The sequence below is a fragment of the Tursiops truncatus genome, chromosome 21 (genome assembly GCF_011762595.2).
Source record: "Tursiops truncatus isolate mTurTru1 chromosome 21, mTurTru1.mat.Y, whole genome shotgun sequence".
Classification (NCBI taxonomy): Eukaryota; Metazoa; Chordata; class Mammalia; order Artiodactyla; family Delphinidae; genus Tursiops; species Tursiops truncatus.
The window spans coordinates 25,452,036-25,471,218 of record NC_047054.1 but is presented as its reverse complement, the minus strand read 5'-3'; the positions used below and the strand labels follow the sequence as shown (position 1 = coordinate 25,471,218).

The 19,183-nt window shown below is 38.1% G+C and overlaps 2 long non-coding RNA genes across 3 annotated transcripts in view; one reads left to right on the top strand and one right to left on the bottom strand.

Moving 5' to 3' along the window:
• Window positions 1-6,687: 6,687 nt before the first annotated feature.
• Window positions 6,688-19,183, top strand: part of LOC141277461 (uncharacterized) — a 31,857-nt gene continuing 19,361 nt past the window's right edge. The window contains exons 1-2 of one of the 2 annotated variants that reach the window (XR_012328891.1): window positions 6,688-10,092; window positions 18,581-18,666. This is a non-coding gene — a long non-coding RNA (uncharacterized lncRNA). Of the gene's footprint in view, window positions 10,093-14,068; window positions 18,667-19,183 lie in introns of those variants that run through there. The other variant, XR_012328890.1, reaches the window with a different exon arrangement.
• LOC141277463 (uncharacterized) lies at window positions 9,107-10,662 on the bottom strand. The gene is made up of 3 exons (XR_012328893.1): window positions 10,508-10,662; window positions 9,373-9,412; window positions 9,107-9,236 (listed from the first exon to the last, which is right to left on the bottom strand). It is a non-coding gene; the product is annotated as an uncharacterized lncRNA (long non-coding RNA).

Genomic DNA, 19,183 nt, shown 5'->3' with positions numbered 1-19,183 from the left:
CAGGGCTTCCCTGGTGGTGCAGTGGTTGAGAATCTGCCTGCCAATGCAGGGGACATGGGTTCGAGCCCTGGTCTGGGAGGATCCCAGATGCCGCGGAGCAACTGGGCCCGTGAGCCACAATTACTGAGCCTGTGCGTCTGGAGCCCGCGATCCACAACTACTGAGCACGCGTGCCACGAAGACCGTGCTCCGCAACAAGAGAGGCCGCGATAGTAAGAGGCCCGCGCACCGCGATGAAGAGCGGCCCCCGCTTGCCACACCTAGAGAAAGACCTCGCACAGAAACGAAGACCCAACACAGCCATAAATAAATAAATTTTAAAAATTCACAACATATGTCAATATTTAGTGTTGATGAATTTATTCTATTAAAAAAAAGATGACTTCATATTTATGAATATTTTCACTTCACAGTTATCTGTAATTATTAAACCAGAAAAGTAGCTCAGACATTCAACAATGGCTGAATCATTAATGAGTTCAGAGATACAAACCATGAAACATTAAGCAGCTGTTAAAAGGGAAAACAGGGAAAGTACTTATCTTGTAATGTGTAGTAAAAAATTGAAAGTGCGAAATTACACTATGCTAGAACCATATCTTTGTAAAACTGAAATGCATATGGACAAGAACCGGACAATATTTATGGAGAGATGTTGGTTGCTTTCTATATCTGTTATGTTGTAAAATTGTTATTGTGATAAAAGTGTGATGGGGTAAAAAAAAAAAGCTGATGGGTAGCTGTGCACGATTTTAGTTCCATGGTCAATTAAGCCTTCACAGAAATATAAAAATTTGAGTCTAAATTAAAGGAGACAGTCTGAGACCTGCCATTCTTGATATTTCCAGGTATTCAAATTCTAATGTAGAATTCACAGGAATATTTTCCATAATGGACATACCCAGAAGCAAACATTTTCTTTTAAAGGGATCATCACAACCCTCTGAATTGTTTGTTTATGGTTCAGGAATCTTTACTGGCCTGTTGGATTGGCAGAAGTCTCCTCTAAGGACCTCAAAATTTATCCCTGCTGGCACTGCTGATTTGACCAGATATGTCTCAACCAGTCATTGGCTGAGCCTCATATAGGCCTGTTTTCACAGTTAACTGTCAGCACTGGGCTCTTCCCAATTAATATCAGACTAATGCCACTTCCAGCAGCTTGGCAACCTGCCCCTTGAGTTTACCATCTGTCACTGCTGCTGTTTTTAACTGATAAACCCCCCATCTCAGGCTTAACCCAATAAGAAGTGTATTTCGTGCCCGTGTCATTCTTAAACAGGTGTTCTAATTGGCAGGCAGCATCTCCTAGGCAGTGATGCTTCATAGATCGGCAACATGTGGTTTCCAAGTTGGCTGTCCTTGCTGGAAGAGGTAAGAGAATGAAGGATTCATGGCGGAGGTTTTTGTGGGTCAAGCCTAGAAGTGGTGCGCCTCCCCTCCACTCATATACCATTGACCCCAGCTTAATCACATGGCCAGATCTAACTGCAAGAGATACTGGGAAGTACAGTCTGTCTTTGAGCCCAAGAAGAGGAGAAATGGGGTTTGATGAATAGCTAGTTTCTGACACACATACAACTGTACAACTATTTTCAGAGTATTTAAATTTTTTAAATTACTTTTCCCTTTGTTGCATTATTTGTGATTTCTCACATGTGAATTTTAAAAATTATTCCAATTTGTCTCTGAAACATCTATTATAATTATAATTTTGCTGTACATTTTTTCAAGCTATATATATACATATATATATAGTACACATATATACATGTAAAATATGTGTGTGTATGCATAATGCAAGGTTACATAGGCCAGATCCAGAACTTGAGACCAGAATTTATAACTGTGAGTCCACTGAGTGGTTTCATTTTACTATACTTCAATATCAAATATATAGAGAAGATGACAAAAAGGTCCATGAGTCAATACTTTCGATTAACATCATCTCTACTTTAAATTCCAGTACTGAGTAGTAAATATCTAGATAACTATCTTACATTTTAGAGCCACTAGGGCATCAAATATTGGGATCTTTTTGTAATTACCTTTGCTACTTCTTCCATTCTTTTTCTCTTAGTATTAAATATTTCTTTATCAGTTTGACTCAGAGATTTATCATAATCACTCTGGCAATTGAGGAGTTAGAGCGAGGCATAGATAGGTAAATAGATATGGTGGAAGGCTGAGCTTTCTAAAAATTACAAAGGTACAGAGACCAAACTCACATCATTTGCCTACCCCCTTTCCCCATATCCCATAAAGGGTATCCAATGGGAGAACAGCAGAAAAAAACAATGGTCCCTTTAAAGTACAAAAACTGATATGGTGCTTGAATCAGAAATCTGACTACAAAAGCAACAAGAGGAGTGGGCTGAGCTAGGTGGGTATGACAAGCTTTGAGCCATGATGATGACACCAGTGTCTCTGTGTCACTGCCCAGGCCAGACAGCTGCTTCTCATTATCACTGCCAAGTAGGATGCCAGGAGAGAGTAGAAAATTGTGCATAAAGAAACAAACTAAAATTCAGATAAACTCAGAGAGGAATTAGCTAGTTAGTGAAAAACGCTAAAAAGCCAGAACCATCTGGTGTAGGAAAAACTACCCTAAAAGGGACTGTCAACATTACAAATAGCAAAAGAACAGATAGTCTTCCCAGGGTAGAATGAGGGGAGGTGTTTTATTGTGGTCTGATAAGGTGAGTAATATAGAAGGATTGTTTCCAGGCAGCTGCTGCCCATTAGATGAAGGTGGTGAGAGACTCCACGGAGAGCCTTTCAGACAAAGTTATGTGAAAGTATGCACACACCAGAAACTATTGAAGATATTAGATTGATCATGCTCCAAGTTCTATTGTGGCTAGAATGTTCTCTGGGCAAAGGGAAAAAGGCCAGGTTTGGATTGACAATACGTCTTAAACACTTAATAAAAAATTATATTATATTAATTCCTTTATATCCTCTGTTATTTGTCCAAGAGACGAAATATGATTCAGATTGTCTTCACAGGACTCTACTGATTGAAAAAGACATTGCTTGGCTTTCTTTTTCTCTTTCAATTCCTTAATTTTGTTTTTTTTTTGTTTTTTTGAATTTCAACTTTAAACTCATCGAAGGTAGAACCAACATTTATTGATGGTTTACTGCTTCCCAGACCTTGTCTCAATACTTTACCTCTTGTAACCCTCCATACAACCCTGTAAAGGAAATAACTGTAAAAATCACATTTCACAAATGAGGAAACTGCTTTGCTTAAGGATACAGTAATTGGCAGAACCAGAAAATTTATTGTATTTCTTAGTGCAAAGGTCATGCTCTTTTCCTAGAAGAGATGTGAGGATCCCCGACACTGGGTTTGAGCTTGACTGATTTTTCAGCGTTTTCTCTTACAGTTAACATAGCAGCTTCTTCAATTTTCCTCTACTTTCTGCTCTTGGAGGCAACACTGGAGCCTCGGTCACTGTGTTTCTTGTAATCTTGGGCAAGTCACTTCACTTTGTCCAGTAGTAAAATGATGAGATTGGACTAGAGGAAATCACAGATCTCAACCAGCTTTGACAAATCTCCAGTCCAAGGACCAGGATGTGCCAACCTTTCAGCCACGCTTCTTAACGCGATACCTATGAAGAATCTAGGAGCATTTCCCATTGCCAGGTAATGTCTCCCCTCACTTCTCCCCTCTTTGTAGGTAACTCTTTTTTAAAAGGTAAAAGTGGGGAAACTTCTCTGTTTGGTATCCACACTCAGAAAGCCTGGTGTGATGGTGAACATCAATTTGCAATTCATCAAGATGAATTCAAGCCATCAGTCATTTCACCCATCTGTAATCATCAGGAAAATACCTAAGTCTCAGTTGGAAGACTCATGCATTTTTCCAGAAAGTAGAAAGTGTTTGCCTCTTTTCTAGACTGGCAGCTGGCTAAAAGTGCTTACTCAAAAGACTATTGCTGAGAGGGGTGATGTCTAACCATTACGGGAAATTGGTTGCATATGTAAATTTACACCTCTCTTTATCCTTACTGACTTAGTGTTTTTGTGACACTTGTATCATCACAGGAGCAAATGATAGGAAAGCATGGCAATTTCACTTACCCATGGAAGCAATTCACAAAAACAAAATAAAACAAGAACAGATCTCTTTCTCCACTGTGCTTGGGAACTTTTTTGGGCAGATGAAGCATATCTTTCCTTTAGTATAAAATCCCTTTACACCTCACACGAAGTGATCTATTTGCTCAGTTATTTACTCAATATCATTAAATATCTGTTTAACCCATCTAAGGGGCAAGTTACTTCTCCCATGAAACATTTTCTTACCTATAAAGTGGCCAAAAATAATATGAGCTTATAGAGTTATTACATGAAGTAATTAAGAATATGCATGACAGTGCCTCCCTTCTCTGTGAAAAGTACTTGTCAGTCATTGTATAGAGTAAAAAAAGATGATTTTGTAAGGAAATGGATCAAGTGCTCAAGAAGTTGCAGTCTGCTAAGACAAATAAGGTATGTTCATCAATCCCCCAAAGTTACAGAAGGAAGTGGCATGTATGAAAGAAAAATATAGAAAAAATGCCAGAGGAGTTTGGAGAAGAGAGGATACTTCTAGGATTATAAGACACAATATTTTGCACAAGGCATTTGAACTCCACTTTTAAGGATGGATAGGATTTGGACATGAACAAATGGAGGAGAGAGAATAGAGTTACTTCCTGAAGGTGCAGCGTGAGAATAGAACTAAGAAATAGATGTCATAAGAGAATAACCAATGGTTCGGTTTGGTTGGAGTATGTGGTTTATGGAGGGGGCAATGGTAAATAAGGTTGGAAATGTAAGTATGACTAGATTGAAGATGGGTTTCAGTGCTTTTATTCTGGAGGCCAAGATTGGGGGTGATAGTGAGAATAGAGAGGTTATGAGGTGGAGTGGATGTGTAATGAAAGAGGACAGAAAGTTCAGTGAGGGACATATTGGATTTGAGATGTACCAAGAGCCTTCTTGTTGGATTGCTAGGGAGAACCGAGAACTGGGACACTGGAGGAGAGGTACATGGTGGGGTACCTTGGCTGTACCTTTATAGCAAACAACTTCCAATATAATTCAGTAGACTAGAACTGCCTCAAAAGACTTTTGTAAACACAGAGCCTCAGCAATTCCATCACTTATCTCAATCCCTAGCCACTGAAGGGAGTAGAGGTGACATAAGAAGTGAGAGTGAGTTTATTCAAATTTTAAAATAAAATTTGAAAAAGATCTACTGAAGGTGTTGAGGACCAAGAAGTACCATACTGCATACATTTTGGATTCAGTTTATAGTGTGTTCATGATGGTCTGGGGTGAAGGAACCTTAATAAGCCCTCAAACCAATTAACTGAAATAAGTTATTGATAAGGACAAAAAAAAATGAGCAAATAATACACCTTAACTACACAAGTGCCAGGAGTGATCCCAAGATAAAAAATGACTGATATGTGAAAGGCAATACAATCCAAAGGAAAAATGAATTGCTAACAAGTTGCTTTTTAAAATATTTTAATGTGGTAAGTTGCCATTCACATGGAAGGATTTTCTGATATGAGGATCAAAAGGAAATTTCTGGCAGCAAAAATTATTGACATAGAAAATTCAAGGGAAGCAGTGAAAATTCCATTAGCATGTCAGGGAGCCTTATCTGTAGTTTATTTTCTGCAGCTTGATTTTGTTGATGGAGACTGGCTACAAAGATTAGGAGCCATAAAGATAAGAAAAGTTGACAGACAGAAAAGGTACCTTGAAAACAGTATAGGATGCAGAATAATATCTTAACACCCTATACCTCTGAAAATATCAAATAAAAGACTCCCTGCCATAAAACCTCAGGAAAATAACTCTGTGCAGTAATATAGGGAGAATATTTATTGGAAGGACCAATTTTCTTCATGGGCTTTGGGCCCATTTAGTAATATAATGCGTATCAGAAATCTCTGCTATGATTTCTCATAATTTTGTGTCTAACAGGAAGACTTCCTGTAAAATATAAGGGCTTAGGCAATACACGTAGAGTGAATTCTCCAGAAAGTCAGAAAATAAAGTCAACATGACTTGTTCTCTCACTATTTAGGGTCTGAAATCAGAAGACCTGGCTGACACCGACCTTTGAGTTGATCCTGTGAGTAAATAAATAGTGGGAACAGAGACTAGAAAGATCTGCAGAGACTTTGAAATTCAGGTTTAAAACTTTTGACTTACTTTAAATAAGAAACAACAGGCCCCGAATAGAGTCACTTGTGCTCAGCCCCACATCAGCAAACCAAGATTTAATACCTAACCTAATTACAGTTTCTGTATCTTCCAGGCTTGACATTTTAAACCGATTGGCCTGGAATTTCCTGATCCACACTAATGAGGTAATCTTCAGGTGACAAGGTGACCTTGCCTGAAATAATCCTTCCTTTTGTTTTTGACTTCCTTGTCTCACTCCTCTTTTGCCTTTAAAAACCTTCCATTTTGTACAGGTCCTCAGAGTGCCTTTCTACTTGCTAGCTGGGATGCTGCCCAATTCATGAATCATTGTATAAAGTTGATTCGATCTTCAAAATTTACTCATTCGAAATTTGTTTTTTAACAGATTATATCCTTCTGGAAAAAAAAAAAGAAAAAGGGTAGCTATGTGAGGTCTTGGGGGGTGGGGTGGGGGGAGGGTGGTAGGCAGTAATATGACCAAATCTGTATTTTATAAAGAGTTGTCTGACAGGTGTAGAATAAGTGGAAATAAGAAGAGATTTGAACTAGGAAGAAAGGTTAAGAAGTTTTTTGTTTGTTTGTTTTGTTCTGTTTTTTTTTGGCTGCGCTGTGAGGCTTGCGGGATCTTAGTTCCCCAACCAGGGATTGAACCCATGCCCTCATCAGTGAAAGTGCTGAGTCCTAACCACTGGACTGCCAAGGAATTCCCAGGCTCAGAAGTTCTTATAAAGCCTGATCTAGATAGTGGCAGACAGCATGGTCCAAGAAGTGTTTCTCAAGTAGAATGATAGGGTTAGAGGAAAAAAGATCACTGTTATATCTTTTAGTGAACGTCAAAATAAAGTTTTTTAGTCTTCACCTAAGATTTTGCTCTAAATATTAAAGGATAATGTGATTGAATGTAATATTCTAGATTGACAGTTATTTTCATGCACACTTGGAACATACTACTCTACTGCCTCTGGACTTCATTGTTGATGAGATGTTTGCTATCAGTCTATCAATAACTTTCCTTTGCTAATTTTTATGATTTTCTCTTTATTCTTTATTTTCACTATGTGACCAAGGTATGGATTTATTTTTATTGTATTTTTATTTCTTGCTTGATTCTAGAGGTAAATTTTTGATCTAAAAATTCAGTTTTTAATCAATATTCTGGAATATTCCTAGCAATTGATTCTCAAAGGTAGCCTACCACCATTCCTTCCTTTCTCTGCTTCTGCAGTTTTTATTAAACATTAGATATTAGGCGTCTCAATCTATCTTTCATGTCTCTTAACTTCTCAATATTTTTTTCCCTTTTACTTTCTAGACTGCATTCTGGGTAAGCATCTCAGTACTATTTCCAAACTCACTAATTAGCTCTTTTACAGATTTCAAGTTAGAATGTATCCCACCTACTGCAGTTTTAAAATTTCAAGGATTAATGTAAGTTTGATGTTCAAATTGTCTAATTGATTCTTGAAATCAATTGATCCACATGATTTTGTTTCATTTCTGTTTACATTGTTTCAAGACTTTATGTTCTTTTCAAGATGGCAGTTATGCCTTGGTTTATTTCCTTAAACACAATGTACTTATTTTAAAGTTTTCCCCAAACTGTTCAATGAAGAGAATTTCATATTGAGTATTTTGATTTTTGATTGCAATGGTTTTCTTAGCATTAGAATTCTTCAAGTGTTTGTAATATTGCCCTGCAGGAGGCCTCTCTTTCTCTCTCTCTCTTCTCTCTCAGATGCACACACACACACACACACACACACACACACACACACACACAATCTCTCTAGAGTCTGGAGTCTCCAAAATGAATAAAAGAAAGAAGATGCATGGGAGTTACCAATTCAGGAGGACAAGTTTCTCTTACAAGGACTGACAGTTTGGTAGCAACCTTAGAAGTCTCTCACTACTGATAGTTCTGGGAAGTATGTAAAACTAATCTTTTATCAGCATCTTGTATAGCATTTACCTTGTGTATTATATTTATCAAATATGTATTAAATACATATTTTTTGAACTCATTTCTTAGTAACCATGCTAAAGAAAATTGCAAAACCACTCAAAATCATACCTACAAAAGGAAACTAAAGCCCTATAATTATATAGAGGTCTTCTAGAAGCATTGAAAAGTTATACCATTTCCAGAAGGAAAAAAAATAATAAAACGTTACTGCAACTATTAATCCAGGTCTGAAACTCCCATGTACTATATTAGGAAAGTAAGAGACCAGAGCAGATGTAGTCAGGATGTGCTCATTATCATAAAGTCTGGGAATGTGAGCCCCACAGAGAAAAGGTTGACAGCAAGAGAAGAAATGAGCAGAAAGGAAGAATTAAGGAGATGCTAAAGGGTTTAACATGAGGAGGGGTTTACAAAAGACAAGCTATGTTAATTGGAAATATAGAAGCGTTAATAAAAAATGAGACTGACTGAATGCCCATAGAAGATGTTAACCCAAGGTCTGGAGAGATTTAGGAAAGGAGGAGACATCATAATAAGAACTATAATATATTATATTTGTACAGCAAATTACTTTTTATGAAGCATTTCTACAGACTTTATCTTATGTGAACTTTACAACCACCCTATGAAGTAGAATAATTATTATTTAGGTTCACTGGTAGTAACATATATTGAGCAGCTTCTTTGTGCTAAGAAATTTCACCTGTTTATACAGTTTAATTGGAGTCAGAGAACGTGGATTCAAATATCAGCTCTTCTATTTATAAGCTAGGAGGCCTGGGGCAAGTTACTTAATATCTCTATTCTTCCATACCCATTTTTTCAGATGACACATGTATGTGTTAAGATATGATATTTGTTTTTCTCTTTCTGACTTACTTCACTCTGTCTGACAGTCTCTAGGTCCATCCATGTCTCTGCAAATGACCCAATTTCATTCCTTTTTATGGCTGAGTAATATTCAATTGTATATATATGTACCACATCTTCTTTATCCATTCCTCTGTTGATGGACATTTAGGTTGCTTCCATGTCCTGGCTATCGTAAATAGTGCTGCAATGCAGACAGAGAGAACAAACATATGGATACCAAGGGGGCAAAGGGAGGGGTGGGATGAATTGAGAGATTGGGATTGACATATATACACTATTGATGCTATGTATAAGATAAGTAACTAATGAGAACCTACCATATAGCACAGGGAACTCTACTCAATGCTCTGTGGTGACCTAAATGAGAAAGAAATCCAAGAAAGAGGGCATATATGTATATGTATAGCTGATCCACTTTGCTGTACAGTAGAAACTAACACAATATTGTAGAGCAACTATACTCCAATAAAAAATGTATATATCTCTGGTCTTCCTTACATATAAGATGGATCTAATAAAAGTTCTTATTGAAAGTGTTGCTGTGAGGCCTCAATGACTTAAGACATTTAAAGTACTTACAACAGGGAATTCCCTGGTGGTTCTGTGGTTGGAACTCTGCGCTTTCACTGCTGAGGGCCCGGGTTCAATTCCTGATTGGGGAACTATGATCCCACGGGCTGTGCGGTGCAGCCAAAAATAAATAAATAAAGTACTTAAAACAGAGCCTGGCACATAGCAAGGGCCTTTTAAATGTTATGTATAATCATAATGATGATAATAATCATTATTTTCTTTTCTGATGAAGACATGAGGTCCTGAAAAGTCATGTTCTTGATCAAGATCACATAATTACTCGTGTTAAAAACTCAAAGCTGGATTCTCACTCCAAATTCTATGCTTTTCCAGGAACATTGCGTATTGCTTCAGTTGTAGTTTGTGACGATGTTGAAACAGAATATTAATATAAGAAATGAAAGAGTATGTGATGTATAAAAACAAGCTGGAGACAGCCATTGGGAGAAGAGTCCTCAGGTCAAGTGAGTACGTCAAAGAATGTAGATGAAGAAGCTTCCAAAGAGCTGTTTTAGCTTTGTGTTCTTAGTGTTTGGTACAGTATGTGACACCCCCTAGGTGAAACTGAATTACTTTTTGGCCATCTAATAACCATTCTCCATTGAAAAGTAAGACTCCAAATGGCCTTTGGGAAACCACCACTAACCCACTCTCAGTCATGGTATTTGGGTGAGAATGACTCCTAATCACCCCCTAGCTACAGGGGTGGATGGTAATGATTTGATTCATCTCCTCAGTATCCTATTTCCCTTGTCACAGCAAATGGTCATAAATGGGCATGTAAGTCAGTCCAAGCCAAAGAAAACCAAGGAGAAATTTGCTGGAATTTGGCAGGAGGAAATTTCATTTCCCCTTGGAAATACCAGTAGGCGCACTTACACTTCTCTTAGGTGGGGCCCTGTGAGAATGTGAGGGCTGGAACTACTGCAGCCATTTTGCAATTATTAAAAGGGCATGAAAGAGAATAGAGGGGGAGGAAAAGTCTTTGGTGACATCAGCTGCTTGTTTTGTGAGCCCATGAATTGAGTCTTGTCTGAAGCCAGTCTTACTTTTGGACTTTTCAGTTATACAGCTCCCACATTTTTTTTTAAAGTATGTGTTACTTTTTTTTTTGGTCACTGGTAACACAAAAAGCCCTGATACAGTGAATGTTTAATAAATATTGTTATGAAAACATTTGCAGTTTATTTTACGTAAAATGGGTGCATAACACTAATATGTAAAAAGATATTAGAAACAGTTTAGAAAAGCAACAACCTGACGGAAAAGCAAGTAGAGTGTAGACAGTTCACTGAAAAAGAAATAGAAATAGCTCTTAGCCATATTTAAAGAAAAAGCTTAAACTGGCTCAGTTTAAAAGATATACAAATTAAAACTACATTGAGATACAATATCTCACCTATTAGATTGACTAAAATCCAAATGTTTAACAATGCATTTGATGAGGTTCTGGGTTAATAGGCACTTTACTGCATTTCTGCTTGGAATACAAATTGTCATAACACCCATGGAGTATTTGTTGGCAATATCCAGCAAATTTACATATGAATTTTCCTTGGTCTGAGTAATCTAGGCCAAAGCTATACAGGCAAACAATTTTTTTTAATTAAAAAAAAAAGATTATATGGACAAGGCTATTTATTGTGCTGGTTGAATTTAAACAATAATACATCTACTCAAAAGAGTACTCTGCAGCTGGAGAAAAGGATGAGGAATATCTCAATATCTTAATATATCCAATATATCAATATTAAGTGAAAAGGCAAGGTAGGGAAAAATGTATATAGTAGGCAAGCAATTGATTAAGAAGGAGGTTATATGAATACATAGATTGATATTTGTTTATTTGTTTTAAATGGAGGCTAAAGTTTATACTTTTTGAAAAATGGTCACCTAAGGAGGAGGAAGTAGGGTGGGGACAGATATCAAAGCTAGACTTTTTGACATACCTTTGATTGAGGATCCATTAAATATTTTACATAGTTATAAATCAAAATTAAATTTAAAAGGCAGCTCCTAAAACCCAAAAGTGAGATAAAATAGTTCTTTTGGTGGCATAAAGTAACTTTTTCAAGTTACTTTAAAACACAGTCATTTGACTGTACATCCTAGGGACAAAAACAAAACACAAACTTTTTCATCAAAGGATCCAAAATCTAGGTGATGTTAGTATAATTAAAATAAGAAATTAAGACTTCCACTTCTGGAAAGATGGAGTAGATGTTCATTTCCCTATTCCTCCCACTAAGTACAGCTAAAATCCCTGAACATTATATATATACAAGCATAAGAAGACTCTGAAAGGTGAAGAGAAGAAGGCAGATTGGCCATGGACCTCAGGATCTAAGGAACAACATAGCAGTGAGTTCCCTGCGTTTTCTTTTTGCCTCATGTATCCTGGACTGAATGCCAGAAATGCTAGCCAGCATAGACATAAAAGCAGCAAGAAAAGCCTAGTCCCTCTAGCCAAGGGCTCAGCAAAGGGGCAGCCTCGGAAGACAGACAACTCGCAGAAACCTCTGCTCAAGTCAAACGTCATCCCACCCCCAACAGCCAAGGCTGAGTGTGGAGCCTAGACCCCCAACCTTGCCTGCCTGCTTGTTGCAAGTCACCCCTCATGCTGCCCCTGACCAGGGTGGTAAAAGAGTTGGACAACCAGGCAGCTGAAACTTTACCGTCGGCAGTAACAAGGACTCTCCCTGCCATGTTGTCAGTGGAGGTGTAGTAGTAGTAACTAGGCACTCCTATCCCCATGACGATGTCAATGGAGGCCAAGTGGAGAATGTGGACTTCAACCCCACTGGGCACTAAGCAGGTGGCATCCACCTTCTCTTGCTGGTGTGGTTTCAGAGGAGGCCTGCTAAAACAGAAGATTCAAATAAGAACCAGAGTATCGTAACATAACGTCCAACAGGTCTAGGATTCAAGCAAAACTCATTCACCTTACCAAGAACCAGGAAAGTCTCAACTTGAATGAGAAAAGACAATCAGTAGATACCAACACCAAGATGACCTAGATGTTATAATTATCTGACAAAGATTTTTAAAGCAACTATGATAAAAAAATGCTTTAACGAGCATTTATGAACATATTTGGGAAAAAGATTCAGCAAAAAGTTGAATATAGAAAGGAAAACCAAAGCTGAAATAAAAAACTCAGTTGATGGGCTCAAAAGCAAAATGGAGAAGACAGAGAAATGTTTCAGCAAACTTGAAGATAGAAATTACCAAATCTGAATAACAGAGAGAAAATAGACTGGGGGAAAAAAAAAAAAAGAACACAGCCAAAGGGACCTGTAGGACTATAACAAATATGTAACATTCATGTCCGAGAAAGAGTGGGACTAAAATAAATAATAATGACTAAAAATTTCCCAAATTTGGCAAGAGACATAAACATACATATTCAAGAAGCTGAGAAAACCCCATACAGGATGAACCCAAAGAAATACATACCAAAACAAATCATAATCAAACTTCTGAGCACTAAAGACAAAGAAAACTTTTGAAAGCAGCCAAAGAAAAATGACACCTTACCTGTAGGAGAAAAACAGTTCATTTGACAATTCAAGTTAGATTTCTTATCAGAAAACATGGAGGCAGAAGGGAGTGGCACAATATTTTTCAAGTGATGAGAGAAAAGAACTGTCAACCCAGAATTCTATGGCCAGTGGAAACAACCTTGAGGAATAAAGGGGAAATCAAGACACTCTCAAGAGAAGGAAAGCTAAAAGAATTTGTTGTCAGCAGATCTACCCTCAAATAATGGCTTAAGGAAGTTCTGTAAACAGAAGGGAAATGAAAAAAGAAGAAAACTTGGAACATCAGGAAGGAAAGAAGAAAAAGAGAGTAAAACTATGAGTTAGAATAATTTGCTTTCCTTTAGTCTTTAGTCTTCTAAATTATATTTCATGATTGTGGCAAAATTAGAACAATTTCTGATATGGTTATCAATGTATGCAGGGGAAACTTTTTAGATAATTATATTATAAATGGGAGAGGGTAAAGAGAGGTAAGATTTCATTCACACTGGCAAAGTGTTTGTGGTAGACTGTGAAAGGTGCATATATAATGTAATACCTAGAGTCTTCACTAAAAAGGTTATACAATGGGATATACTTAGAAACACTATAGATAAATCAAAACGGAAAAAAAAATGTTTAATTAACCTACATGAATGCCAGAAAAAACCAACTAAAACTGAAACAAAAAGATGAAACAAACAGAAAATAAAAACCAAATGACAGACACAATCTCTCACCTATCAGTGATATGGCAAAGGCATTACGCTGAGTGAAAAAAAAAAAAAGCCTTTCTCCAAAGGTTGCATACTGTATAATTCCATTTATATAACATTTTCAAAATTATACTGATGGACAAGAAATGAGCAGTTGCCAGGGGTTCAGGATGGGGGGTGGGGTGGGTGGGTGTAACTACAAAAGGGTAACATGAAGGAGATCATTGTGGTGATAGAACAGTTATGTAACTTGGCTGGGTGGTGGTTTAATGAGTCTACAGATGTCATAAAACAGCATAGAACTGTAAACACACATTGTACCAATGTCAATTTCCTATAGTTTTGTAAGATATAACCACTGGGGGAAACTGGATGAAGGGTACAGGTGACTGCTCTGCACTATCTTTGCAAATTCCTGTGAATGTATAATTATTTCCAAATTAAATGTTAAAAAGTTATTCAAGAACAATGTTTTGAAAGTTATGAAGTAAATATGCACCTAGTGCTGTCGTAATGAGGAAACAGAGGGCCTAATTCAATGTAAACAAATCAGGACAACTTGACAGAAGAGGCAACATTTGCACTGAAACTTGCAGGACAAATGTTTGTCAAGCAAAGCGCAAAGCTGACTGGAGCATTTCAGGGTTATGGAATTGTATGTGCCCAAAAGAGGAAAACATCCGGAGGAGGGCGCGCGGCTCATTATGAACAGGCTATGCGGTCCCGTGGGAGAGCGGCAGTTCTAATGAATGAACATTGACACCTCCACAGACATTCCATGGACACAAGTTTATTTGCCCATGTATATGCTGACTTATGTCTTTCCTCCCCAGTACAGACTGTATCACTATGATTTCATGAGAAAATATTGAGAAGCAAGACACATTTTTCTTTTTTTACATCTCATGCCACTGACCTTCAATTAATTATCCTTTTTTATCATGGATGCATGCTCAAAATTTTAATAGAAGAAAGATGAGAGAAGAAGCCAGGTAGATGCTGAGGAAAGGTGGAAGTGGATTTTAAACATTTATTAAATAATGGGTGAAGTTACCATTAAAAAAAGTACAATGACTACCAAAAACCATTGATCCTGTGGGATGGAAAATAGCTACAGTGTCCATCAGGGGCTGGATGTACACAAATGCAGGATCTTGGGCCTTGTAAGAGGTTCCATTCAGGGAGACAATACGCTACCATCAGAAAATCAATACAAATGCTAACTTTTTCTTCTAGTTCCAAGTTACATTCGAATGATTGGAAGGATTGACCTGCATCTGTAGGAAAAAGAGTGAAGCTATTGTTTGTCAGTATGGGTCAAATATTTCATTAATTCATTCACCCTTTCCTTTATCCAATATTTATTGAGTATTCATGGTGTGTCAGGCATTCTTCTAAACACAGGGGCTTTCAAAACTTAAAACTGTGGAAAGAAATTTGCCACATATGAGTTTCAGAACTTTTACATCTAAAAAATATGGAAACATGATTATGATATTCAACAAACTGGGGGAAATGTTGGCCCCAAATAGGAAAGACAAATGGTTACTATCCTTAAAATACAAAGAGCTCATATAATTTTGCAATTGAAAAATTGGTATAAAACTAAAATAGATAGTTCAGCGAAGATATATAAACTGTTTTTTGGGGGTTTTTTGTTTGTTTGTTTTTTGTTTTTGCGGTACGCGGGCCTCTCACTGTTGTGGCCTCTCCCGTTGCGGAGCAAGGCTCCGGACGCACAGGCTCAGCGGCCACGGCTCACGGGCCCAGCCGCTCCGCGGCATGTGGGATCTTCCCAGACCGGGGCATGAGCCCGTGTCCCCTGCATCGGCAGGCGGACTCTCAACCACTGCACCACCAGGGAAGCCCAAACTGTTAATAAATATTGGAAGTGATGCTCATTCTCACTATTGAGCAAAATACTTTCCACTATTACAGGAAATAAAATACACAAACTCTTGAGATTCATCCAACAAACATGTACTACATGAAACTAAGTGCCAGATATTGTGCTAGGTTCTGGAGCTACAAATATAAAGAAGCTATGTTTTCTTCCCTCCAGGAGTTCTTACACTAGTAAAGAAAGGTTCGTAAAAAGAGATTACAAAATGTGATAAGTACAAAAATGAAAATATAAAAATAGCATTCTGGGAGCCCAGGGGAGAGAGAGAACATTTGGAAAGAATTGATATTGAGGGCTGAGGGTCCCTATTTCCACTCTACTTTCTGTTTTGCAAATTCAGCCTGACCCTCATTCATGCTGTAAGACACCCAGGGTTATGGTCAGAGCTTGTAGATTTGGTTTGACGCACATCTGCCATTTACTAGCTAGTGACTTCCGGGCAAGTTGTTTTTGGGTTCTATAATAGGTTCAAACATCCCTACCCTGTAGATCTTATGGATTTTCTAAAATGAAAGTCAAAATGAGATCTTGCCTGTTAAGTCCAGTTCAAAATACAAAGCACTATGCCAGTGTCAGGAATTACTCTGATTTGTTAATCTATACCATCTAAAGGGAGTGAAAAGGCAAGGCTTTTATCCTAAAAACTCTTGGGTGACTAAATGACAAACCCGTGCATGAATAATGAATGGAGTAGGCTCCCTGGAAGGTGTCTAGACTTCAGGGGAGTATCTGATCTAGCATCCCAAAGGATCTCATTTGCAAAACGTACTGTCAGTGACTGAGCTGGCATAAACGGGGTTGCATTACAGAAGTCTGGTTGGAAGATGAAAGATAAAGGACAGCAAATGGAGGGTGCAAGGTGGCGTCTGGCAGGCATCGCAGGTATCAGTGTAGATCTACATTTCATATTAGTGGATCACAAGAGGGAGAAAAGCAGGGGGTCCAGGAATATTTGAAAAAGAATAGAAATCTGTGAGCTGTGACTTGAAGTTCATCAATTTGGCATTTAAAAAAAAAAACACATTTGTGAAACACCATACAGCTGTAAAATATACTTGCAAAAAGATTTTCCCTTTATCCTAAAAAAGAAAAGAATAAATAAAACCCTAACACCGGACAGTTTGCGTTAAGCACTATCACCCAGATTTTGTAAGTAAAGAAAGGAAAAAACCTAGAAAGCTTAAGTTATTTGCTCAAGGCCTCACAATATAACCAATACATAAGAAAGAATTTCTGACCTGAAGACCAGTCATTTCCCCCACACCGTGGAAAATAGGTATAGTAAAAAGAAGTTGGCCAAGTTGGTTAATAACTGATCTCACTGGAGAATAAAGTGAAATTGCAATTTAACAGGAGAATCAGGCCTGGATAAGCTGTGTTGCCAGCACTGTGGACATCTTAGACCTATATATGACCCCTTTAATTGGGATTAATATTTGAAATCTACTCAAGATTTTCAGTGAGTTAAACAGGGAAATAAACACAGGAGTAGAGCTTTACCTCTTTAACCTTCAACCAGATTCAAGGATGTTGGGCAAAGAAGTTATTGCTTGGCCTTTCCCCAGGCAAACTCACTTTCCTGGAGGCCTGTCTGCAATGGCTGGAGGCTATCTTCTTTGTAGCCAGAACTCTGAGAATTTGCCTCAAAACAGAAGTGCCTCGGGCTGCCCTGGGGAACCTGGCATCTCTTGAAATCCTCTTATGAAAGACAGCTTTTGCCTAAAGCTCTAAGTAACTCATAAAAGGCAAGGGAAGATACTGGCAATTATCCAAGGGATTTCAGCAAGAGAAATGAATTTCAGGCAAAATCTCTTAGAGCAGTGCTTCTCAATTTTTATTGTGCAGGGATCTTGTTAAGATACAGACTTTAACGAGGGATCTTGTTAAAATGCAGATTCTAGTTGGTTAGGCTTGGGGTGGGGATGGAGCTTCTGCGTTTCTTATAAGCTCTCAGGTGATGCTGATGTAGCGAGCTTTCAGAGCATCTGCTTCCTGACAGAATTTGCCCCAATTCTCCACTTGCTATCTTTGGAGCAGAGGATCTCAGAATTTAGGTCACATTAGAATTACCTGAGGAACTTGGAAAAAATGCAACGTTTGATTTGGTAGGCCTGGGTGGGCTCTAGGAGTCTGCTTTTCTAACAAATACCTCAGCTGTCCCATTTTTCTAAGAAATGTTGCTTTAGGGGAAGTACAGTGGTGACCCAAGGTACCCAGAAATGCCCCAGAAATGCACAATAAAGCCAGTACACAGCCTTAGGGACCAGTAAGTCTTAGCTAGTGAGAGGTTTCTTTAATTGGGGAACAATGTAAGATTCAATTAAAGAAGTTCAGCTCATAATTCAGCAAAATAAAATAAGGTTATTAGAGGTTTCACATGGGCTTCTTCATTGCTAGGCAGAGAAAAGGAGTCTCAAATCTCCTCTGATTACACTCCTGCTAATTTCATGCTGAAGGACCTGCTATGTGACACAAGTAGGAGCAAGCGGAGAGTGACAGTAACTGACACCCGAAACTCCAGGAAGAGGGCATGTATAAGAGCCCCTAGAGATCCAGACATCCCAGTAAGAAGAGGACACATGTAGCTCCACAGCCAAAACTGAGTCATATTTTTTGCTTTCAGAAACTGTTTCTATGGAAACTCACTAGAAAGGTCTCTTGGTCTCTGCAAGCAGAGATCATTTTGAGAGATGTGTGGGGTTTTTTGTTTGTTTGTTTTGTTTTTTTGTGAACGTAAAGTAGCAATATAAACGTGAGTAAAATTGATGCATGATGTAAACAGAGTTGTGCTCCTCTATGATCTCCTACTTAGATAACCCCTTGAGGAGGAAGAGATGACATGGTTTCAGATGGCCATCCTGAACTACAAGAGGACACAAGGTGATGGAGAAAAACAAGGTGAGGCTGAAAGGGCAGTGAATCAGAACCCAAAAGATTAGTTGCTGCAGTACTGGCTGAACCACTAAGTGGCTGTGAGGTCTTGTACCATCACTGGACCTCACTGGATCTTGTGTTCATCATATAATGAGAATGGCATTAACCTAGATTGAAAATAAAGTCTTGTCTAGCTTGGGAAGTCTGTGTTTTCATGACTGCAGCCACTGTTTTCTTCTCACCTGTGCTATGAGGGACTGGAGGAGAACTCTTTTGAACACTCACTAAAGAATGCGTAACATAGTTTGTGCATATGACGGGTGTGTATATGACTTAATTATGTACTTTCCTAATTTCACGATGGCAGAGCTCTATGGTGTGAAATGCTGTATGCTCAAGAACTGTGCCTTTTGTTTTCTGTTCTTTCTGATCCAGTCATTGCCACAGATTGCATCCCTGATTCCCTAAACTGTTGAAGTCTCAGATCTAAAATAAATTGATGAAGCTTGGCTCCTTTTACAATGACCTCTCCATTAATCTG